This window comes from Chelonus insularis, unplaced genomic scaffold (assembly GCF_013357705.1).
Source record: "Chelonus insularis isolate UGA/USDA-ARS -01 unplaced genomic scaffold, ASM1335770v1 contig_493_pilon, whole genome shotgun sequence".
In the NCBI taxonomy this organism is placed as follows: Eukaryota; Metazoa; Arthropoda; class Insecta; order Hymenoptera; family Braconidae; genus Chelonus; species Chelonus insularis.
The window spans coordinates 489,263-502,668 of NW_023276609.1; the positions used below are offsets into that span (position 1 = coordinate 489,263).

The 13,406-nt window shown below is 31.8% G+C and overlaps 1 long non-coding RNA gene across 1 annotated transcript in view; it reads right to left on the reverse strand.

Annotated features, from left to right (window-relative positions):
• LOC118069950 (uncharacterized) overlaps positions 1-13,406 on the reverse strand; it is a 44,132-nt gene that overhangs the window by 11,768 nt on the left and 18,958 nt on the right. Inside the window, exon 2 of the long non-coding RNA XR_004690703.1 lies at positions 1,383-1,448. This is a non-coding gene — a long non-coding RNA (uncharacterized lncRNA). The remainder of the gene's footprint in view (positions 1-1,382; positions 1,449-13,406) is intronic.

Consider the following 13,406-nt stretch of genomic DNA (forward strand, 5'->3'; position numbering starts at 1 on the left):
TATCACAACCGTTTCCATCAATGATATTTGTATATATCTCAATGTATTACATTGTAACATCATGCAATTAGCGAGAGGTTGTTTCATTTGAGTTCATCCAACAGCGAAATATCAATTGGACAATACAGAGTATACCTAAACGTTTTTATTTGTTCCCCATAATGCCTGTTATAGAGCAGATTAATAAACATATTCACTATTTGCATTGTGTTATATTATCTATCTTTGATGCTAACAAATCACACAATTCTATACATAATGATGATGATATGTTCATGATGCTTATCACTAAGCCCCCTTCTCTGTCAGTATAACTATCATCAGGAAATCACATCAATTAGGATAATCATTCGTTGGTTCCTCATAGTGTGTATCCACACATTACTTCAGTTGTAAAATGTTGCATTTTAGCAATAATAAAATACTATTCTGGGGTATATCGTTCACATTTCAAGAGAGAAATGCAAAATACGTATATGTGCAGCCACATGTATCCATTAGTCATTATGCACCTGCAGTCAAATGCGATGGGACAATCGCGTCAGGCGCAATACCGAAAAGTCCATTGATTTTATACATGTTTCCCGCTTTCGACGCGTTACAGTCTGTGTTCATATAGGTATATTTCAATCGCAAACAATTGTAAAAGCGCGTGGCTACGTTTTACACATGCACCAAGAGTTTCAAAATGAACCAATAGATGTAATGTATTCCATCATATGGAATGAGAAAATGCGATAGTCACTTACACAATTTTAGCTTTCAATACGATATAATGGGCTTGTATATATTTTTTAGTTTATGCTGTTAAATAAACCGAATATACTATTTATGGCAGATGGAATATATTTCTATGGATTATGTTATAGAGACATTGTATGATATGAAATCGAATGTGTATACGTGAATCATCAGATGATATAGATTAATCATGCTTGGGAGTTGAAATTGCAATGGTTAGAAACCAAGTTTCGGCTTTGACATGATGATGGACTTGATGAATTTTGCTACATTGATTGTGAATAATATTTATCTATGCACATAACATTTAATAAATTGTTTATAATTTTTAACTTTCTATTAAGAAGTCATATTAGAAGGTTTAAAAATAGCTGTACGTACGTACAAAAATGACAGATGTCAATAAATGTTTCTATTAAAAAATAAATCAATTGAGGTAAGATATTTCTAATAGATTATTAATTAGTTCTAGTAATATTTCTTTGTGTTTTTTTTATTTTATTTATGTTGCTTGTTTATTATCAAATCGTTCGTTATGTGTTACTTGATTTTAATTTCGTTTGACATTTTTCTTTGTTTCAAGTTTCGCTGTTGTATTGGCAGAATAATTGATTTAATATAATGAAAAACATTTCACTCACCCTTTCAATGTCAACACGGTCTCTGGGTTGGAAAAATAAACCTTTTTCTTTTAAAACTTTGAGGTCCTGAAAAACAAGAGAAAATGAGAGAAATAATTGACATTGATATTTTTAAAACATTTTTTTATCACTTATCTATTAGACTATTCATTGGGCATTTGAGCTTAATAAAGCACAGATATTTTGGATCGATTGTATTTTTGTCCTCTAATGCACTTTTGGGTGTCCTCTTCTGACATATTTTCTCATTATATTTTATATTCAACAAACTCTTACGATTTTTTACAGCATAGTGACCCAGTACAGTGTACTTCTTAATCCATCAAACTTTCGTTCTAAACATCTCTGACAATCGTAATAATGAAAACATCTAGATTTTTTAGAAATTTTATTTTTACAAAGTTTGTCAATCTTTCAGTGCTAAGTTGAAAAATACATAATTACTTTTCAGTCTCATGTGTAGTTAAAAATTTAACCAAAATAACTTCATCAGAAAAATCAATAAAAGTTAATGAAGCAAAAAAAGTATGAAGTAAAATTATAAACATTAACAAAAAGTGTAATGAAATTCTTGAGCATTATCAATGCAGTAGATTATTTATTATAATGATTTAAAAATGAAAATTTTTTTTGCTGCAACAAAAGTAAGTATTCATAAATGCATATGCACATCAACTATTTTGTCAATTTAGTCGTTGAAGTAACTCTTCAATTTGACGAGTGCTTTTTGAAAGCAATTTCACGAATATATAGTCGAGTAATAACGATAATGAGCGATTACCAAACGTAGATCTGTATATATATATCTACACACATGAATTTTCATTTATATGTATATACATATAATATCATCATATGTTTCTAGTATTTTATTACAGTCGTATTTTCGTGATTAAATGGGCTAAACTTTACAGACACAAGTGAGTAATAAAGTTTTCATGACTAACGAAGGAATCCACCCTTTAATTCAGTCCCTTATATATCAGTGCTTGACGATACAAAGTCGATCATCATTCATGAAAAAAAAAGTCATCAAACGCGTCAATTGACGTGATGATAAATTGGAGATTTAATCTAATAAATTTATCAGGGGAACTTGGACCAATGAGGGGTAAATCTGCTATTACTTTATCACCATTATCTGCAAAATATGAGCAGAAATTTTCCAACACTATCAACACATCATTTTTATCTTATAAATAACACATTAGAAGCTCAAATGATTTTTTAACTATGTTGAGATTCCTTAGAAGTGATTCAAAACAAAAGCTTCAATGATCAGAAATGTTTTTCATCGAAATAAAATATTATTGATGAAAAAAATAATTAGTTTATGGAATTATTGGTTGTAAAGAGATGTTCAATATATAGATGTTATTTACCAAATATTTAAATACTTGAAAAGAAAATATTTAAATTAATTGGTGGAAAATAATTTTCATTTTTGCTCTTGAATATATAACACTATTCTATTTAATGACATCGTTACTTCTAGAAGTTTCAATTATTTTATAATATCTCTAGTTATATATCAACTAAAAAGTCTGAAATAAAATAATCATAATAGAATATTTAATCCAATGACTTTATAGTTTTCATAAATTGAAAAAAAAAAAAAACCTAACGCAACCATAAATTTTCAATTTTCAAAAGGACTCTATTCAACTCTAAGCTCCAACATGTGCAGCTTAACCGTACGACCATTAATTGAAGAGTGTCGAATTAAAAGCGGTTGACAACATGTTCAATTGCATAATCTACTAATGCACATTCTCCTCAAATTTCAGTCCTTTGAGTATTGTCTTAATAATTCTCTAATGCACCTCTACCAATTTCAACATCAATCCATTTCCAAACTCATTTCAGATGACAATCATATCACTATCAATAACATCTAGCCTTTCCTGCTTGCATTACAAAATGAAACATTTACTCTTTCATATTCCTTTGTTTCTCAATTGATTCCAAAACACAATATTTAAATGTAGCTCAATAAATTTTCATTTCTTAGCATTTTGCATCTTGCACATTTAGCTGCATTTATGTCTCTTTCCTTTTAGTTCTTGCCTGCACCGTCTATTCGTACGAGGTAGCTTTTTCCTTCCCTCATCTCGGGATACTTTGTCACCGTCGATCGTGGTTCTGCTGCGATCCTCCTCCTTTTCCCTCCAACAAACGCGAGACTCTCAGTCGCCTCGTTGCCCTCCTCACTACCCCTCTTTCATTCCCGCTCCTCCACCGACGCTCCCTCTTGCTCACGACGCTTTTTCACTTCTCTTTCTCTCCTACCATCGCCCCCGCAACTCTCTTCCAAATAACGCCGCGCATTTTCCCTCTCTTCACTCTTACCCTCTTCATCGACCTCAAACTCCTCCTTCTCTCGTCTTCTCTCTTTCTCTTTCGCCATCCCGTTTTACTTCATTAGGGGATATGAGTTTTTCCACCCTCTCGTCGCACGAAAGCCAGTCGTGAGGGCGTCTCCGGTCTACCATCGGACCCAAAAAAAATATCAAATTCCGAGCTTTGACTTATTTTATACATAGACATTCTTCTAACAATATTCCTAACGATTTTTTATTTAAATATCATAGATAGTAGTCCGTTCAAATGTTTCGATTGAACAATACTTGATTTTTTGAAATAATAAAGAAAAAACTGAATACCATAAGTGCATTTGAAAAATTACGTAGATATATGTATGTGCGTATATGCATATTCTCAACGCGGAAAACCCGTCGAACACTAGATGGTTCGTGAGTACATACCCATCAATCTAATTAAAGCTCACTATTATCAAGCTAAAGCACCATCGGATAACTGATAAAAGAGGACAAAAAAACTTGTTATTCCATTTAATCCTTGGATATATTCTTTGTCAATTTAAATCCATTATGTATGCTTCATCAAATTTATTTTTTCAATTTAACATTGATAAAATAATGCTATCAAATATGTACCAGTACTCAGTTAACCTTCTAATACATTATTAATTACTCATCGATTTTAATTAACTCTTTAAGTATGTATTGACATCTTGTCGTTTACTGATGTTTTTTACTTTATTTTTATTCTCTTAAAATTTTACTACAAATTGATTGTTCTCTTTTTCTGTTTATTTTGTTTTCTTACTCGACATTTTTACTCTTTTTTCTAATTAATTATTTACCATTGCAATTTCAATTGAGTTTACTTTCATTTTCACTAGATTTAATCTTTATATTTCCATTTAAATTGTATTTTATTTTAAAGAACAAAACAAACAATGAGTTTGGATAATCATTGGTTGCATTAGAGCCCCCCTGCAAAGTATTGCGTTTTATTCCCCTCGAGACTACGTACATGGATCCCTTTATTTTTGGGCACGGGTGAACCATTTGTACATAGGGGGATGAAGAAACGAAAAAAGCCTTTTGCGTCGTTGATGCCGCGTGCTCAGTTTTGGTGCTGAGTTTCTGATTTCGGTTCGAGTTCTGCCCACGGGGCAGGTCGTTGAGCGCGGATCGATCCCCCTCGGGTCGAGGGGGCTGCGACAGGAGCGACCTCATCACCAAGAGAAAACCGGTGTATGTGTCCGAAAAAGTTTAAGATTATTTTTACCTCCTGATCAACGATTTTTATCTCTAATCCTTTGTAGTCTCATGTGACATTTTTGTAACAGACAAATAGCAATAATACAATCATTAATACAACCACAAAGACAAACAACAATAACAATAATTTAACAGGAGTAATAATAATTAATTCTTAATTATTCTTAATTTGGTTTAATAAAAAAAAAATCGAATAATTGTTTAGAACTTGAGTTATTCGAAATGAAAATTCACTCTTCTCTCCACAGAAACCAATGAAAATTGACTAAATAACTAGGTTTTTTAATATTCATTTTAAATAAATTCTTTAAATTTTTGCAAAAAAATTATAAAATGTAAATGCATATATAATAAATACTTTCTCAAAGAAAAATCAAGCATTATTAATAATAATTTTAGTCTAATAAAAAGCAAATTAGTCAATATGCAAAAAGCTTCTATGTATTTTAAATAAAAAATATTGATTCTATTGGACTGGGTCCTTTTTTTTGATAAGGCCCGGAGTGATCGAAATACCTCAACTGTCACAAGTTCCATTACAATTAATTTACTGACATGCATATTGACTATTATTAAAGTTTAATACTCGTCAAATATTTAGTTTATTTTTTGAATAATCCATTCTTCTGTCAATATAATGTTTCAGGGGAAATTAGCAAATGTTTATTGATTCATTCCATTAATATAATTATCGATTAATGAAGATAATAATGACGTTTGTTTGTTTATTTATTATTAATAGTTATTTTATTGATGTTAAATGACGGTGAGTATTTATGATTATTCACTTAATAAAAATAAAGACGACGATGAACTAGCATATAAGAGCGCATGAATCGATTCCCTTCGTCCTCCTGAGCGCGCGGCAGGGATTCGAAACGACGTTGGCGCCCTCTTTTCTGCAAGAAACTCTCTTTGTTTCATAACCATCATATTTTACTGAAAAAAGACCAACTTTATTTTTTGCTGCATAAAAACTGCAAGTATTTCCTTCTGGGCATTATGCTACTCAATGACCCGTACTTCAATGACTCCAAGTGAAGTGAAGGAGAAAAATGTTCTTAAAAAAAGAAAAAAATCGTCAACCATTTCAGCGTCATTGTCGTCATCGTCATCTAGAGTATTTTCTCAAGTTTAAAAGTGAGATCGAGAAAATGTGAGATCGAAATACATATAAATGATGTACGATTTTTCCTGGAGAATATATATAGAAAAGTTTCCCCTCGTGGCATCAGGGGAGTCACCCTCATTGGTGCGAGGGTTCGAAACCCCGAACGTCTTTTCTAACAAACCCCCATGCGCCGTATTTTTTCATCCCTTAAACACGCTCCGACGCCACGTGTGCGGCGTTCGTCTCTCTAACCCCGAGGTTCTGTGCTTTAACTTGCTTTTCCTCCTGCTCTTATTGCTGTTGCACTACGTTGTATTTTGTGTCTTATGATCCTGTCTGTTCTTTTTCCACTGTGAAGTTTCTTTACAAAACTTCTTATACGATCTAGACACTTCCGAGGGAAGTTGTAACGAGCTTCTTGTTTTTAAACCAAAAAAGATATGATTAAAGACAGTATTCTCCTTTTGCTGTATATAACAATTTAATTGTTTTTCTGGATAATGAAAAAGCAGAGTAAAAAACGGCATTTTCCACTGATTGAATAGAGAAAAATGGAATAGTAAAAATGGAAAAAAATGTGCTTAAGCAAAATTAATATTGGAAATTCTTCTATGATGCGAGGAAAATGTAAAATGATAGAGTAATTGGAGAGAAGAGAGAGGAACATTGACACGAGGGATATGAGCAGAAGAGAGGGAAGGTCCAGGGGATGTTGGACGTCGTCCACGTCCCGTTGGTACTCATCATCACAGCTTTGCTACGAATATACCACCAACAGTATACGAACTCGATGTTAGCACGATCGATACGGTCACCCCTCCCCTCGGATACCGGGCCGATTTTTTTCCTGTTCGACCCTCGCGTCTGCGCGCTGCTTCATTTAGCTCTCTGCCGCCCCTTCCCAACTATGGTGTCTTCGTTATTGCTTCTATGTTTATACATAGCGTGCATTTATTATGTATCTGGATTTCATATACAATGACGTACATATATTTATATATTTAATATATATATGACAAAATATTGTATACGCTATGTACGTACACGAAGCGACGAGTAGAAATATCTGTGTTATCCATTGAGAGAATATCATATTCGTTTAATTATCATTTGATATACTCCTGTCTTTGAGTGCCTTTTGACCAGCTGTATCATGATGATTAGAAATCTTTAATTACTGTTAATTACTGTGAAATGGAATTTACGGTCTTTTAGAGGTTATATAAAGGAGTTATTTCTGTAAGAGCTTTTGATGATGTTGATGATGTTGACGTGACCTAACGGCAAAAACATGTATTTAGATGATTATATGAGAGTAGTTGGCGGGATTTTTAGGAAAGTACCGACCTTATTATCGGCTTGATGGTGACCAGGAGTGCAATAAACAGCTTGAGAGGCGAGAAAAATGGAGGGAGTTGTGTACATAGTTGACATGAAGGTTATATTTAGGTGAACTCTGGCATTATTCGAAGACCGGATGAACTCGACGGACGGATGTATGTATGGACCGTCCGACGGGAAGCAGAACCAGCTAGGGCTTTTGCAATCCTGTCTGTTAAAGTCTGATGGGTGGACGTAGCCCACGGGCTTGGCGCTCGATCGATATATCCATTCGGAATAACTCGAATCTCGCGAATAGACTCCAGTCTCGCTTGGCTCTCCTCCATTCCTATCCTCCCTTATACCCTTTCTGTCTCTCACTTGTCCATCTGTTCTGTTGTATGTCACGAACAAAGTTACCCACGAGTTTAGCTCACATCAAATTAAACTTCCAAGACTTCTGTTGTAGTGAAAATTTATTGGTAGCTCTCGAGAACCTACCTAGCAAATAGCTCGATGTGTATGTGCTTTTTCATCCTTTACCCAATATATGTGGTGAGTCAAGATGACTTGTGTGGTCACAGTAGATATTGCCTCGAGACAGATACTGAGATTGTTATGACACAGAGATATCCTACTCTACAACGCACTCAAAGTCCCACCGATACAACTATTGCTGATTAACGATATTCATACTGCACTCACGATGTTTGTACATTTTTAATTAATATTCAATTCTCAGATATGTCATTTATTTATTTTTTTTTTCATTCACTTGCTCAAATGTCTTTAATTGGATACTTTGATGCACTCGGAGAAATCAAAATGCTTTATATTTCTTCAAAAAATTTTCTTTTCCAATTTTCTTTTGTAGACATACATGAAAAGCAGAATATGCCATTATAAAATGATTAAATATTATATATCAACAAAAAGAAATTAATGAGCTAACTTTATGTGAAATATTATGTTAATTAAAAATTAATTTAACTGATAAAAATAAGTTGACTGTTGATATTTTTAATTACTTAATTATACAGATTTAGTCATAAAAATTAATTTTGAGATACTTATTTAATTTCATTGTTAAATTTTTCAAACTCTGTTAATCAATAAAAATAATTTACATCTACTTTGAAAAATTGGATATTAAAAAATGAATTTTAACGTGTCATCGAATAGTAGCTCTTTAAAATTTAATGCAATATTTATTTTATAAGAACAATAAAATGAAAATAATTATTGTATCCAATATCAGTAACAAAATATAAAATATATATCAGCATTGAGAAATTAATAATAAAACAAAAAGCTCCAAAAAATAAACTGTAATACAAATATTACAACAGTAATCAATTATTTACAAACTTAATTAAAAATTATATAATTCACTGTAGATAAAAAATAGCAAGGTTAACAGATGATGAATTAATTATGAAAATAAAATAAAAAAGCTTGAAAAACTTTCTGTTCTCTGTATGCTCGTAACAATATATTTATTCTCATTTACCATGATGTTGACAGAGTTGAGATATGGCTATATAATACGTCACTCGGCCTACATGATAACCCCAGTTACGAGTGAAGCAGATAGAAAACCAGTTTCTTCTGATTTTCAACACTTGTTTAAAACAATTGTATGACATGCAGCATATTTAAATAATTGTCTTCTTAAAATAGATAGCTAAATAATTTTTAATGATAACCAATTCCAACCAAATATGTTTGCATGCTCGTTACAAATAAATATCAGGTATTTCATATTTAGCTATAAAATAAATTAACATATACTTCAGTCAATTAATATGACAATACGACTGATAATAATCCACTATCCAGTTATTTATAATACGAAGGATTTCAATCGTTTAAAATCGAATGTTTGAAATTGAAAATGACAGACTCTGTGAAATGAGTAATAATCATCTATGTACATCATTATTGTGAAAAGCTTGGGGGCTAATAATGATAATTTACAATTCTGTATTCATTTCGATCAGTTCCAATATTTTAAACTTTATTTTTGTCCTTTTTATTATGATTGTTAATAGAAGTATTTGATGTATTATTACTATATATTGGGACTATTTCAGCAGCAGAACATTTTGGAAGGCTTTTAACGTACTTCTGTTTTCGACAGACACTGCACTAGAACCAGAGGAAAATCATTATACAAAAATTTTTTAACAGAACAGGATAACGTTTCAAAGGTAATCAAATATGCTCAAATACTTGCGTTGACAATGCCACTCAATTATTTGAAGCCTTCACATTCTTCGTGATTACACGACATATTTTTTCTTTTTCCATCTGATCAATGAATGAGTACGATGTGTTGGATTTTTTAAACGTACGATCAAAGTTGATTCATTTAGTGACAAAATGTGATATTTTGAAGTTTCTTTGATAAAAATTTTCAAACATTGCTACTTATCCTAGACTTTTTAATAATAATTTTTTTTTCAAAAATTGTAGCATCAATGAAAATCCTCTTATTGATTATTTTTTTATAAAAATATAAATCGGATGAGCTTGGAGTATAACCAATAAGATTTGAAAAAAAACATCAGCAAATTCCAATACCTCATTTGATGGCTAAAAAATTTTATTATTATTATTATTATTCATTACATTATATGGATATTAATTTGGAAATTTTTCAGTGTTATTATATCTACGAACTCATCACCCCGATGAATGTAAATCTTTCTCGACGCAGCAGATAGTTACTTTCTCGATTTAATCACTACCGGGGTGAAGACCTTAGAGCTTCTGCATTACAAGTGATGTCGACATCAAGGGACAATTCATAAGAGTCTTTTTTAGTAATCAGTAGGAAGACAATTAGGATCACTTTGTCATATCCACCATAAAAGATCCTAGCTATATGTATCTTCATTAAATATTTTTATGATTGATGTTAATTAACTAAAGATTAGGAAAGTCTGGATTGAGAAAAAATTAATTTAAAATTCAAAACTAATTAACATCATGTTTATGTTTATTAAAGATGTCAAAAGGTGATCGATTAATTTTTTTTTTCATTAGATATTTATTGAAATTAAATCGAAATGAATTTGTCACTATCTAATATTTTGCTATAAAAATGTATCACAAAAATCTTGAAAATGGCATTTTATCATAAAATTGAGATTATTTTAATTAAATTTGAATATTAAATAAATCGGAGTAACAACGTGTACTAATTGGAGAGATGTTTTTTTCATAAAAACTTTGAAATAAAAATATTTTTGAGAACTTTATGACGTATAAGATAAGCAAAAAATCTGCTAACGATACTTACTTTTGATAACACCAATGCAATGAATTAAATATTAATTAATATCAATTAATACCTTCCTGATAACTCTGATAATTTCAACAAATTTCCGCTCATTGAAATATCTTACCAGTGAAAATTTTATAAAAAGTCAAATCTTCTGAAGTATATCGAAGTTGAATTAAAATGAAACTACTTAAACAGGTTGTGGTTTTTTCATTAATAAAAAAAAACCTCAAACTATTTTTAACCATGGCTTTTTTCATTCACGATATTTATTTAAAATGGGGGAGAAGAAAAAATGGACGAAGGGCAGCAGAGAATATCAACATGTGCAATATACACTGATGGTCATTTTGAAGATAAAGAGTATTGAACAGGTTGCGAGGGAGGCAAATGATAATGATAGAGCTAAGAATGGCAATGCATACAACATAAGAGGAAGATGATGAAGAAGAAAAGAGACAACTTGGTATAGGAATAACTTGGGCTCCAACACGCTGGTATGAACGTGTTCTCTGACAGAGGCAAGGTGGAAGCATCCTTTGGAACCGGTCCTCTATCGTCCACTCTTTTATACTTCTATGCGGCAGAGCAGCAGCCTCGAGGAACCAGAAGGCATTTGCTGGGTCTCACTAGCGTATAAAATGACGTTGCGCACGACCTCGGCGCAAAGTAACTTCGTAAATTTTCAACGCTGAGGTTGTACCACCCTGGATGCCATTTAGAAATACTTTTTAATTTGTTTTATTTATATATACGTATATATTTTCAGGTGTTTCTTAAATAATTAATTTATTCAACGAAACTTATTATTTTGATTTTTTTTTGATTTGTTGAATTTTTAAATTATTTATTGTTATTTTTTTCGAATTTAATTAATGACGATAATAATAATAGTAATCTTGGTAATAATGTGAAAGGTAATGGAAGATAGATTATAAATTACAATTTTACATTGGAGATTTTTAAATATGAAAAATAAATTACTTTTTTTGTAAATGATGTATTATCGTATCTTTCAGAATGGTTATGGGAAGTGCAAATTGATAGATTATTGTAAAATAACGTGAGATTAAATTTAATCAAATAATTAGCTTTTTAGTACTTGTAAATAATGAGTGGATTATTATTTAAAAATTATTAAAGAAAAATTATTTATTCAACAAATACTTCAATAAATGAAAGAATGTTGAATATAATTTAATGTTTAAACATAAAAAAAATTTCTTGTTTAAAGGAATGCAATTTTTTGATTAAAGGATAATACGAAGATGATAATAAACATGAATTTAATAATAATTTTCAAAAATAACACATAAACGTTCCACTTACATCCCAAGTACCTCTCGTGACTGTAACTAAATAAATTACGCTTTAAATCCACAATCAAGCATTACTTATTTTTTCTGGTTATCATCATTGCGGTTAAAGTGGTTTTAATTGTTTCCATTATCATCAAGCATTATTATTATAATAAAATCCGATATTATTTACATTAAATTAAAACCAAGTAAAATATATTACTCAAAGCAAAGCAAAAATAACCATTCTTTTATGAATTATTTACACATTAATTAACAGTCGTTATCCAAAAAAGAAATCATTAAAAAAAAATACTTGTATGGGAGTTAATTATTTGGCATCCAAAAAATAATAAAGAATAAAATGATTCTCGTTAGGGTTCAATTGCAGAGCTTTATTAACGAATTTCATTATATCCAGAGGAATATATATAACACATATGGTTGTTATGCGGGAAAAGAGTTGGGTCTGTTTACGTGCGTGAACGGTGAAAGTCCGTCGTGAAGGCATTTCTTGATCACGAGGCCTGGTGTAGAGCTAACGAAGCATAATATTTTACGTAGTAGTCAAAGAATAATAATAAAAGTACAACTCACAATACATTATAAAGCTGAATATACCAAAGTGGAAAGTGATATTTTCAGCATCATTGGCTTTTAACATACACGACCCATACATTAATATACATCATAAAGTGCAGAAACAGTGGATTTGGCGTTTGATTTCATCGTGTTGGCACTTTTTCTTTTCCAAAGTGTCTTACACCTTCACGCGCTCCTCACGTTTCGTGTAAATCCTGCCGGCGTGCGCTCTAACTCCTTCTCGGTGCAAAACGGCGCGCCTTCGTGTCCGCCTGCAGCGTCGATGGCCTTTTTCTCGTCTTTGTCATGCAAACACGCGGCTCTAAAGATAAAAGACAGTTAGAGGAGTGGAATATGAAGTGGAAGAAAGAGAGAAACTGGTTGCTTGGTGTTGAGTGTTTCTTCTTTTGGTTCCTCTCTCACCGGTTCTCTCTCTTCTCTCTCACACACACATGCACCATTTTATATTTATCTCAGTCATCGTTTTCTCGCTCCAACATGTTGAGATTCATTGCTGAAGAAAATTTTCTCTTTCTAGTGGCCTGATGCCAGTACTCTCCATCACTCCATCTCTATCCTACTCACCAGAACAATGACCTCCCAACCTTGTCTTCTTATATAGAGTCCATTCTCTCTCTCTTCCCTCGGCCGTTTCTCCTCGTGATTGCGCCGCCGCACCTCCTACTTCGACTTCTCGTTGCTCCTTATTTTTTTATCTCACTCGATACCGGGCGTTTTTGAAGTACCTAACTGTAAACTCCAACTTTTAGATCACTCTCATCTTGAACATCCGTTCATTCTCTTCGACCAAATATAACAGTTTTGTGGGTTATTGTA